The 10,354-nt window shown below is 45.2% G+C and overlaps 1 non-coding gene across 1 annotated transcript; it reads right to left on the bottom strand.

The window, feature by feature from the left end:
* Positions 1 to 9,959: 9,959 nt before the first annotated feature.
* Trnat-agu (transfer RNA threonine (anticodon AGU)) lies at positions 9,960 to 10,032 on the bottom strand. Its single transcript has one exon. It is a non-coding gene; the product is annotated as a tRNA-Thr (tRNA).
* Between the last annotated feature and the right edge of the window lie 322 nt (positions 10,033 to 10,354).

Here is a 10,354-nt window from a genome sequence, read left to right as displayed (position 1 = left end):
CAGTTACCTCATCTGTCCCTCCCTCGAACCCTCTTCTTTCTTCACCTTATTTCCTTTCTGTTCATTATTTACGTTTACCAGACTTCTTAATGCTTCACTTTCATTCATCTTTGCATTCATTCACTAACTCAGTCTATAGTTTATCAGTTACCTCATCTCTCTCTCCCTCTCCCCAACCAGTTTCTTTTCTCACCTCCTTCATTTCCTTTCCATTCATTATTCACGATTGCCAGACTTCTTTTTGCTTCACTACCATTCATCTTTATTTTCAGTTCCACTCACTAACACAGTCTATAGTTTATCTGTTACCTCATCTCTCTCTCCCTCTCCCCAACCAGCTTCTTTTCTCACCTCCTTCATTTCCTTCCTCCCTCTTTCCTGCTGCGCCGCTAATGCTTGTTTGCAGGCCAGGGAACTACAATAAACACACGGACTAATATTTCTCCCTTGCACGTGTTCGTCTGGGTCTGAGCTCCCTCTCTTCATCCCTCCCTCTACTTCTCCCACCCTCTCGTTCTCCCTTCGCCCCATCCATCTCTCTCTCCTCTCCCTCTCTTCCTCTCTAAACCCTCATAATCTCTTTTTTCCTCCTCCATTAACTGCTCCTCTATTACAACTTTTATACATCCAACTCGCCTCTCTCCTCCCGCCCGGATGCTGCTGTTACTCATCCGCAAAACACACACACACGCACGCACACGCACTCACGCACACGCCTCACATATAAATAGCTGAGTGTCTAATTATTCTACTATATGTAAGAGAGAGAGAGAGAGAGAGAGAGAGAGAGAGAGAGAGAGAGAAATTGAGTACCGAGGAAAGGAGGCGAGGATACGATACGCCGGCTAAAGGGAGAAATAATTGTTCGGGAGTCGGAAGGGAAGCGAAAGACAAGGAAAGAGGCGGAGGAGGAAAATAGCAACGATAAAAAAAGGACAGGAAAGAGGCGGAGAGGAGGAGGGGAAGGTGAAGGAGGAAAATAACGACGGTAAAAAAAGGGGAAAAGAGGATAGAAAGTTTGGTTTTGGGGACGCTAAATCCTTCTATAGATAACAACAACAGCAATAATAACAACAGAAGCAACAACAACAACAACAACAACAAAAATAATAGTAGTAGTAGTAGTAGTAGTAGTAGTGGTAATAATAGTAGTAATAATAGTAGTAGTCGTAGTGGTAATAATAATAATTCAGTCCAAGCAACAATAATATAAAATAAGTAAAGTCTCCCATCGCCTCCATTAGCCGCCTCTTTAAGCCCCGCCTCAGCCTCGTCCCTATGTTAGGAATGGGAATTGATTCCTGCCGCCGGGACTGGAATTATGGACCATTCCTGGGAACTGATGATGCTGCCTCGCTCCGGCCACTTCCACCTCCTATCTCTCTCTCTCTCTCTCTCTCTCTCTCTCTCTCTCTCTCTCTCTCTCTCTCTCTCTCTCTCTCTCTCTCTCTCTCTCTCTCTCTCTCTCTCTCTCTCTCTCTCTCTCTCTCTCTCTCTCTCTCTCTCTCTCTCTCTCTCTCTCTCTCTCTCTCTCTCTCTCTCTCTCTCTCTCTCTCTCTCTCTCTCTCTCTCTCTCTCTCTCTCTCTCTCTCTCTCTGTGTGTGTGTGTGTGTGTGTGTGTGTGTGTGTGTGTGTGTGTGTGTGTGTGTGTTTAATGTTGTGTTTAAGATTTGTTCCGCCATAATAATTTTACACATTCATTGCAATTACCTAGAAATTATAACATTTATCACATCAGAGAAGATTAGCGTCGCAGTCTTTGACCTTGCAACGGCGCCTCATCACACATTGTTTTCTTTAACTGCGCGCGATGATGATGACTATGATTTTTTTTTTTGTTTGTCATTGTTTTTCTCTCTGCAGTCGCGGGAGAAACACGCCATGAGTCAGGACAAAACAGCCTCCCTTTGGAGCGTCGTGCTGGGCGTGGCTCAGCACAACAAACCCTCCGCCTCCCCAAGAGCAAGACGGTGTTCCTGGGCGCCGCGATGAGATCTTAATGGCCCCAGTTGTCCTGCTCTCGGGGCCGCGGCAACCTCAATGTCAAGTAATAATTTGTCCTGTCAGAGCCTCGGCGCCCCGCCAGCCACGCCTCGCCACACTCGCCACACCTCCAGAATAAGCTCAAGGCTCACAATCAACATAATTGTGTGTTGTCTTTTGTCTTGACGGCGTAATTGCTCCCAATGTTGAGTTCAGCGACTGAGTGTTGTGCAAACCGTTTCCCGCCCCCTCTCCCTCCCTCTGTGCCTCCCCATCCCGTGCCCCGATGCAGTCTTATTCAGCGGATAAGGTGCTGCCTCACAGACGCCTCCTGCTGCACCGGAGGACGCCCCGGCAGGAGGGATAATGAAAATAATGAGACACTTATCGCAGCAACCACAGCCGCGGCGTGACGGAGATGAGCATGTGATAATGGCCCCGGCGAGCAGGAACCAGAGGGAGATTGGAAGCAGCTCTCACCTCCAGACCACCTTTCTAATGTTTTCCTCCTGCAATCTTCTTTACTAGACAACACAACGGCGACGCATCACCCTGCCTGGCGCCTCGAAATGTTTGGCAACAATAGGGCACAGTCTCGCCGCTGTTGGCTCATTCATTGTAGAAAGCTTTGAAGATGGACCACGCTATAACAAGAAGCCCTCCCATTGTGAAGACTTGAAAAGAAAAAATATGTGCCCTGTGACATGTAACCCAAGAACTACACGGGAAGCTGCATGACAAGCAAGCTCAGACCTCGCCCGGCGCTGCGTCGTGTCAGACTAAGGCAAAGGCTTGGCATTAGAATAAATCACCGGCGATCACGGCGACACACGGCTTGACCCATAAATTATCCGCCGGGCAAAAGGAAGAAGAGTGTTCCCCGCGGAAGCATGATAAACGTCGGCACGCACGAGGGACGCAAATCTCCGCGGCAAATACAGACCAGACCAGCTTGCCGCGTGAAGGCCGACACGGAGAGGCACGAAGCTGGCCGGTGAAAGCACACACACACACACACACACACATACAAGCACACAAATCAAGAAGTTTTTTTTTTTTAATTTTCCGAGATAAGTAGCCAAGAAACTTATGAGACCGAAGGTTTATTTAAATACCAGCACCCCCCATTTTCTCTCTCTCTCTCTCTCTCTCTCTCTCTCTCTCTCTCTCTCTCTCTCTCTCTCTCTCTCTCTCTCTCTCTCTCTCTCTCTCTCTCCGTGGGTATTCCTGACAAGTGAGCATCGTTCATTGTAAGGGGATGAACGCGGTGTATCTTTGAAGCCCAGAGGAAGGGGAAGGGAGTAGGCGCCACGCACGTCACAGCCTCCGGTCGCGCTGATCACTCATCACCGTGCGCCTTCGGGACTCCAGTTTGTAATGAATTTAATGCGTGCGAGTGACCGCGTTTGTGGAGAAGGAAGAGATGGGTGAGAAAGGTTATATATATATATACATATATATATATATATATATATATATATATATATATATATATATATATATATATATATATATATATATATATATATATATATATATATATATATATATATATTATCTGTCAATCTATCTATCTATGTATCTATATTCCTATTCCTATCCTTGAAGTTAGTACAGATAAGGAATGGGATAAGACCTAGAATAGAAGAGAACAGCATCCCCCCAACGAAGTACTATTCTGAAGACGGTATGGCAGTTTGATTTCAATAGGTTTTAAATTAGAGCGATAATGTTTAGGGTAGACGTAAAAAATATTTGACAATCTTATACTTTGCACGAATATCCACTGCGATTTTATTTACCTAATGCTTGAGGGGGGGGCCCCCCCAAACTCACACGCACACATGATAAACTCTGAGGATACAACACTTATAGTTCCACTCGTTAAAGCGTTTTCGTCACGGGTAACTCCAGCTTAATTCACTCACGTATGACCACCTACACACACACACACACACACACACACATATATATATATATATATATATATATATATATATATATATATATATATATATATATATATATATATATATATATATTTATAGTGACGGCGAAAACAAGGGGCTCGAGGGGGCGTTACAATAACATTTCCTTTCTCAGGGCGGCGTCAGGAGTCAAATTGCCCGGCGTAAATTGCTTGCATGTCCCGGACTCCTGCTCAAACAAAGACACGCGATCGTTAGCGTCGGGGAAACAATCGCCCGCGGACACAAAGCGATCCACCGGTGATTAGCGAGACTGAGGCGCAGTGTTTGGTCTTAGAGGAGTTGGAGGTGTGTTTGTGAAGGGGGACTGCGAGATTCCTGCATACTGGATCCTTCCGTTCGTTCGTTCTCGGCTCACCTCTGATCAGGACCACAAAAGCTTGACATATTGTGGCTTTGTCGTCATGTGGCATCGTTTGTGATAAAGTTGGTAAAGGAGGAAGAAATTACAATGTCTTGCTTAAACTCCTTTGATTCATGTTTGGTTTGTTTATTTAGAGGTGCAAAGGTCAGGGATAACGGCACGCCCAGGAATAAACGTGATGTTAGTCTTATCAACACCCGTGCGAGTGCCTATAATAGTCCGAATGAGGTATGTCTTCGTGCAGGCGACCATCTCTATGATACGGCACCGGAAGACGTGTACAGAGAGTGTCACCTTCCCAGGATTCAAGCCACAACATCTGACCTACTTCTATATAGTAAATTAAGACTGCTAGATAACATAGGCTATGGTGTAAGGGCTAAAAACTCCCATTTGCAGGCCCTCGTGATGGTAATGCTTAAATGATTACAAGTCGAGCACAGTCTTGGTCATGACCCCAGTACTCGATGTTCGTGATTGTGTGAGTGTGTGTGTATGTGTGTGTGTGTGTGTGTGTGTGTGTGTGTGTGTGTGTGTGTGTGTGTGTGTGTGTGTGTGTGTGTGTGTGTGTGTGTGTGTGTGTGTGTGTGTGTGTGTGTGTGTGTGTGTGTGTGTGTGTGTGTGTGTGTGTGTGAGAGAGAGAGAGAGAGAGAGAGAGAGAAATACACAGAAAGCTGAAGCCCAGCACTCCTTTGATTCAGTCGTCTTCCCATCATAGTACAGCCCTCGCTACGGCCCGCCGTGACCCGCAGAGTCCGTGGACCCCAGACTGAGGAATTCTTGCAATACTGTGGAGTGTCAGGCTACGTCAACACTTTCTGGGAAGGGACGAGTATCGGCAGAATACAGAGGCAAACACGGTGCTACAGGGTGCAGGGCGTTGGAGGAAGTAGTAGTCTCCCATTAACCATTAGTGCGCGTTCTGGACCATTTGCCGAAGCTGCAGAGGCGTTGATAGGGTAAGCTTGCACCGGGACGTCGACAATTGACATCATAGCAGCACTTGGCCTGATGGTGGCGTGCTGCCGTGAGTCTGGATGGCGGTAGGGCGGAGGGGAGTGAGCGTCGCATTGGAGGCATTCACGAGATGCACGTCGCTGCCGTTGCTATTACACACGTGCCTCCCGCTGATGACGCTGCACCCGCACACACCTAAGCCGACATTCTCAGAGGGACTTTTATCTGTAAGAGTGGACCAAAATAGTTGCGTTACATAAGCACTTCCCCTTCAGAGTATGTAAAATTCCTATTAGTTTATATTATGTATACTTCCTCTCAGAAAAGCTTAAGACTTAATCATACTGTACCTTGGCCACATGCCTTACCCAGGAAAATGCAGGAAAATACACTCAAGCACTTTAGTTCATTTTTTTTAAATAAACTACTGAGTGCGGTTTCTTAACTGACACACGCTCGTTGGATGTGAAATTTTTATCTACCAGTAGCCACTCCATCATCACCAGACAGAGCTCGGGAGCCCGGATGAGTTCAGGACAGACCACAGCTGCAGGGAGGCAGACGTAGGGGCGGCAGGGAGGCTTTCCAAAATACGGAAAGGAAAACCTGACCTTCTTGTTCTCTGCGACGAGTCCGCTCTTCTCTTTCCACATGCAGAGGACCCTCGATTTACAGGACAAAAGCTGCCACACCGCGCCGAATCTCTACAATTCCAGGCAGCGGGAGACAAAGGCAGGGAGGCTTTGGTTCAGGGAGTCAAACAATGAACGGAACGAGGCCCCGGCGCCCCCTGAGGCAGACGAGGAAGCGAGGGAGGAAGGGATGCAGCGAGAACACACTGTCATGGCACCATACGTCAAGAGACCAAGCACTACTACATGCCGATTCCTTCCTTAAATTTTAGACCGTTATCTGAAGTTTTAGTTATAGTGTAAATTGTGAGTGATGGGTGAAGCATTCGGAGGTCAGTGAAAGTGTTACGAAAGCCTTAAATTGACTCACATTTAAATTTTAGTCCAGGTGTAGTATCTTGTTTTCTCCTCAATTATAGACTTTTTTTTTCGGTTTGCTGAACTTCAATAAAAAAATAAAAGAGATATTCTGTATACATTCCGCTATGATCTATGTGGTACTCAGAGAGAGAGAGAGAGAGAGAGAGAGAAACACTATTATTAGAGTTTCTCATGTAGAGGAAGAAAACGGGATGGCATGCGGCAGGTTATCTAATCTTATCGGGGAACAGTAATAAGGCTTTGTTTTATCGCCTACTCGTGGGTGGTGGCGGCAGGGGCAAACAAGACAGAGGGACATAACACCCCAGGACTCGTTGATAGACGGTGACATAATACACTCGTTATTTAGATGATACTTTTTATCTTTCTTCATCTCTTTAAAAACGGAGGTATTAGGGAGTTGTTTTTTTCGAATTTTATTGTTTATGTTTATCTGTGGATGTATAAAATGTATTTGTAGATTATTCTGTCTATCTTATCTTTGTCTATCTATCTACTATATCTATCTGTCTATGTATCTATCTATTTATCTGTCTGCCTGTCTGTCTATCTGTCTATCTCGTGGATATTCAGGAATGCATGAAGCGAGCTGCCCTTTTTCATATATATTTATGTGAAGGCAAATCTTTGTAGGTTATAGAAGCATTTTAGTTTTATTGTTTATCCAAGCCATTAAATTCTAAAAGTGTAAAGCTACAAACAACATATATATATTTTTGTTATCTGTATGCTCTCTCTCTCTCTCTCTCTCTCTCTCTCTCTCTCTCTCTCTCTCTCTCTCTCTCTCTCTCTCTCTCTCTCTCTCTCTCTCTCTCTCTCTCTCTCTGTCTCTCTCTCTCTCTCTCTCTCACTCTCTCTCTCTCTCTCTCTCTCTCTCTCTCTCTCTCTCTCTCTCTCTCTCTCTCTCTCTCTCTCTCTCTCTCTCTCTCTCTCTCTCTCTCTCTCTCTCTCTTTATCACCTTACCTGTTTTTACCTTTTGCATCACCATACTTTGCCTCTCCCTCCCTCCTTTCGTGTGTTTTTAAAGGGGCCTGCCATATGTGATTCTCTCTCTCTCTCTCTCTCTCTCTCTCTCTCTCTCTCTCTCTCTCTCTCTCTCTCTCTCTCTCTCTCTCTCTCTCTCTCTCTCTCTCTCTCTCTCTCTCTCTCTCTCTCTCTCTCTCTCTCTCTCTCTCTCTCTCTCTCTCTCTCTCTGACCACCGCCATCACCATTTTCAACAGTTAGTATATTTTTTTACGCAGAATTTGGTCCGTTTGCTGAATATTTTTAATGCATGTAAAAAGGGAAGAGGAGGAGGAGGAGGGCGAGCGGGTCTTGCTCTGGCCTGAAACATGTGGTTGATGGCGCCCACCTCTTTCCTCCTCTCCGCTCCTTCATTCCCTTCCTCCTCCCCTTTTCACTCTCTTTCATCCTCTTCGTTTCATCCTCTTTCCCTTCCTCATGTGCATTTTAATTCTCTTTTCTCCTCCTCCTCCTCCTCCTCCTGCTCCTCCTCCTGGCCCTCTATATGCCCCTGCTCTTGCTTCTCCTACCTCCTCTTCCTCCTCCTCCCCCTCCTTTTCCTCCTCCTCCTCCTCCTCCTCCTCCTCCTCCTGCAGCAATCTCATCATGCTCTATAATATTCACTCTTTCAGCGCGTCCATCCTCTCCCTCCCTTGCAATGTGTGACTCCTCTTTTTTTCTTTTTTCATTTCCAGCAAAGGACGCTTGGAGAGGAGGTGACAGGTGTGGGAGGTGTGCGCAGGAATACTGAAGGTGAGTGCTTGATTCTGTCCTTGTGTGTTGTGTATTGCGACTTTTCTTCCTTTCTGGTTTTCCTTCGTGCAGAGAGTGATTGCATATGGCCTTGTTTTATTTGTGTTTCGTTTTCGTTTTCGTTGTAATGATGATAGTTGCTGATGATCCTTGGTTTCTTGTACCTGATTGAGTTTTCTGAGTTATTGGCCTTCACCGTTTGGCAATGCACTTAGCTATTTCGTTTTCTTTATCGCTGTTCCATTTATTTTATTTTTCTATTTATTTATTTTATGTGTGGGCCTCATGGTTTTTTTTTCAAGTGCAATACTCTCGACTATTACGGTCGTGTTTACTTTTGTGCTTTGCTTTGGCTTTTTATTTTATAAGCTTAATGATGTTCGTTTAAGCGCTGCCTCGAAATGTGAAATCAAAAGAAACGGAATGGTCTCGAGGGAGGGAGGGAGTTACTGCTTCAAGCTTTTATACCTTTGTTTAACCAGCCAGGTGTTGCCATCGCTGCTCCAACATTAGAGAAGCACAAATGATGCTATTACAGTATATTTATCCTAAAACCTTAAAACATCCTAATAAGTTTTTTTACTAATGGCTAAACATACAACCTCGCAACGAGATAGGAGGGAGGGAGGGAGGTGGGAGGCAAAAAGAAAGAAAAACTCTGTGTGTATGTGTGTGTGTGTGTGTGTGTGTGTGTGTGTGTGTGTGTGTGTGCGCCCATGCGCCACACCTGTGCTGCCTGTGCTCACCTGTTCCTCTCTAAAACACCTCCCTCCTTCCTTACCTGTCCCTCTTCCTTTCCCCCTACCTCTCCTTGCTCTCTCGTCAGCCTCCTCCTCAACTCCTCCCCTTGCTTCCCTTCCCATCCCTTCACGATGTTTATGTTCATGTGTTGTCCTTTTTGCCTCCCTCTCTGCGATGTTGACATTCTCCTTCGCCTTTTTACGTGTGGCTGTCTTTGATAAACTTTTAAAATTTGCTTTGCAGAGAGAGAGAGAGAGAGAGAGAGAGAGAGAGAGAGAGAGAGAGAGAGAGAGAGGCTTAAATTTGTGTATGTAAGTATTTTTTTTTTCCGTAAGGCAATGTACTCTACTATTCCGCTCGTGTTTACTTTGGCCAATGTCTTTAATTATGTATATTTCTATGTTGAGGATTGTGGCTGATAATCGTAGTTTATTTTGTTCATGACTGACAACTTTGTGTATGGGTTTTTATTAATGGATGTGTACGACTATATTCTATAAGGGAATGCACACGACTATTTTACATAACTGAATGCACACAACTACTTGCTTTTAGGGAATGTGCACGACTTTTATATGGGGAATCTTCACAGCTGCTCCACCCGGGTAAACTTTTACGTGGGGTGTGGGCTGTTTTTTTTCCCTTCCTCAGAGCGTGTATTGAGACAACCATCTGGTCCCCGGGGCATGATTTGTAGGTCTGTGTGTTTGTGTGTTTTTATTTTCTCTTTCTTGTGATGAAATACACAACTGCTCCGGCCGTGTTTATTTATACTTGTGAGAAAGACTAGACAATCTTTTGAGCCTCGTCTTAGCTTTGCGGGCTGACTCCGAGTTGGGTGAGGCTTATCATGTGCTTCGGAAATAGGGGATGTTCGCCTTTTCGCACCCACTATTCCAATCTGTACTCACACCAAGAAAAAACTACTTTATGACATTGAGCAAAGGTGTCATAAATGAGTTAAAGTCACAGTAAAATATGATCCAACTCTTTTCACATTCTTAATTTTGTGTCAGGATTATTACTTTTTTTTTGCCTGTCGTGCGTACTAACTGGAATGGAGCGTACGAATTGGCGAATATCCATGAAGGAATCAGCGTGCAGGTCTTCCTTCGGACATCTGCACGCTGCGAAAAAGAAAAAAAACATTACCCGCTGCCTTCAGGGAGGATCGAACTCCCGGCCTCTGGTTTACTAGACCAGCGCTCTAGCCACTGAGCTATGAAGGCCGTGTGAAGGTTGAACTTGAGCCAAGGTTTATATCACACCTAATCTTATCTTTAAGCCCTCGACGAGACTTTTGTCAACTTATCCTCGCGTCACCAGTCTGGCAACTGTGAGTGAAGCTTGCACGTGTTCATCCCGGACCTTTATATCTATTTTTTTTTATGTCGGATCAGAGATAAGGTTCATTTTCTGGTAGGCTGTTAAAAGTGCCTTCATCCTGTCAGTATCTTTAGCCTGGATTTCCTCTTGCTGCTGTTTATGAATGTGAGTTTGTATGCGGCGATTTTAGTGCTTGGCGGGGAGTTTAAAATCGAGCCTGTGTGT

Source organism: Eriocheir sinensis, chromosome 2 (genome assembly GCF_024679095.1).
Source record: "Eriocheir sinensis breed Jianghai 21 chromosome 2, ASM2467909v1, whole genome shotgun sequence".
Taxonomy (NCBI): domain Eukaryota; kingdom Metazoa; phylum Arthropoda; class Malacostraca; order Decapoda; family Varunidae; genus Eriocheir; species Eriocheir sinensis.
Note: the sequence above shows the minus strand (reverse complement) of the source record. Positions and strands in the feature narration are given on the sequence as shown.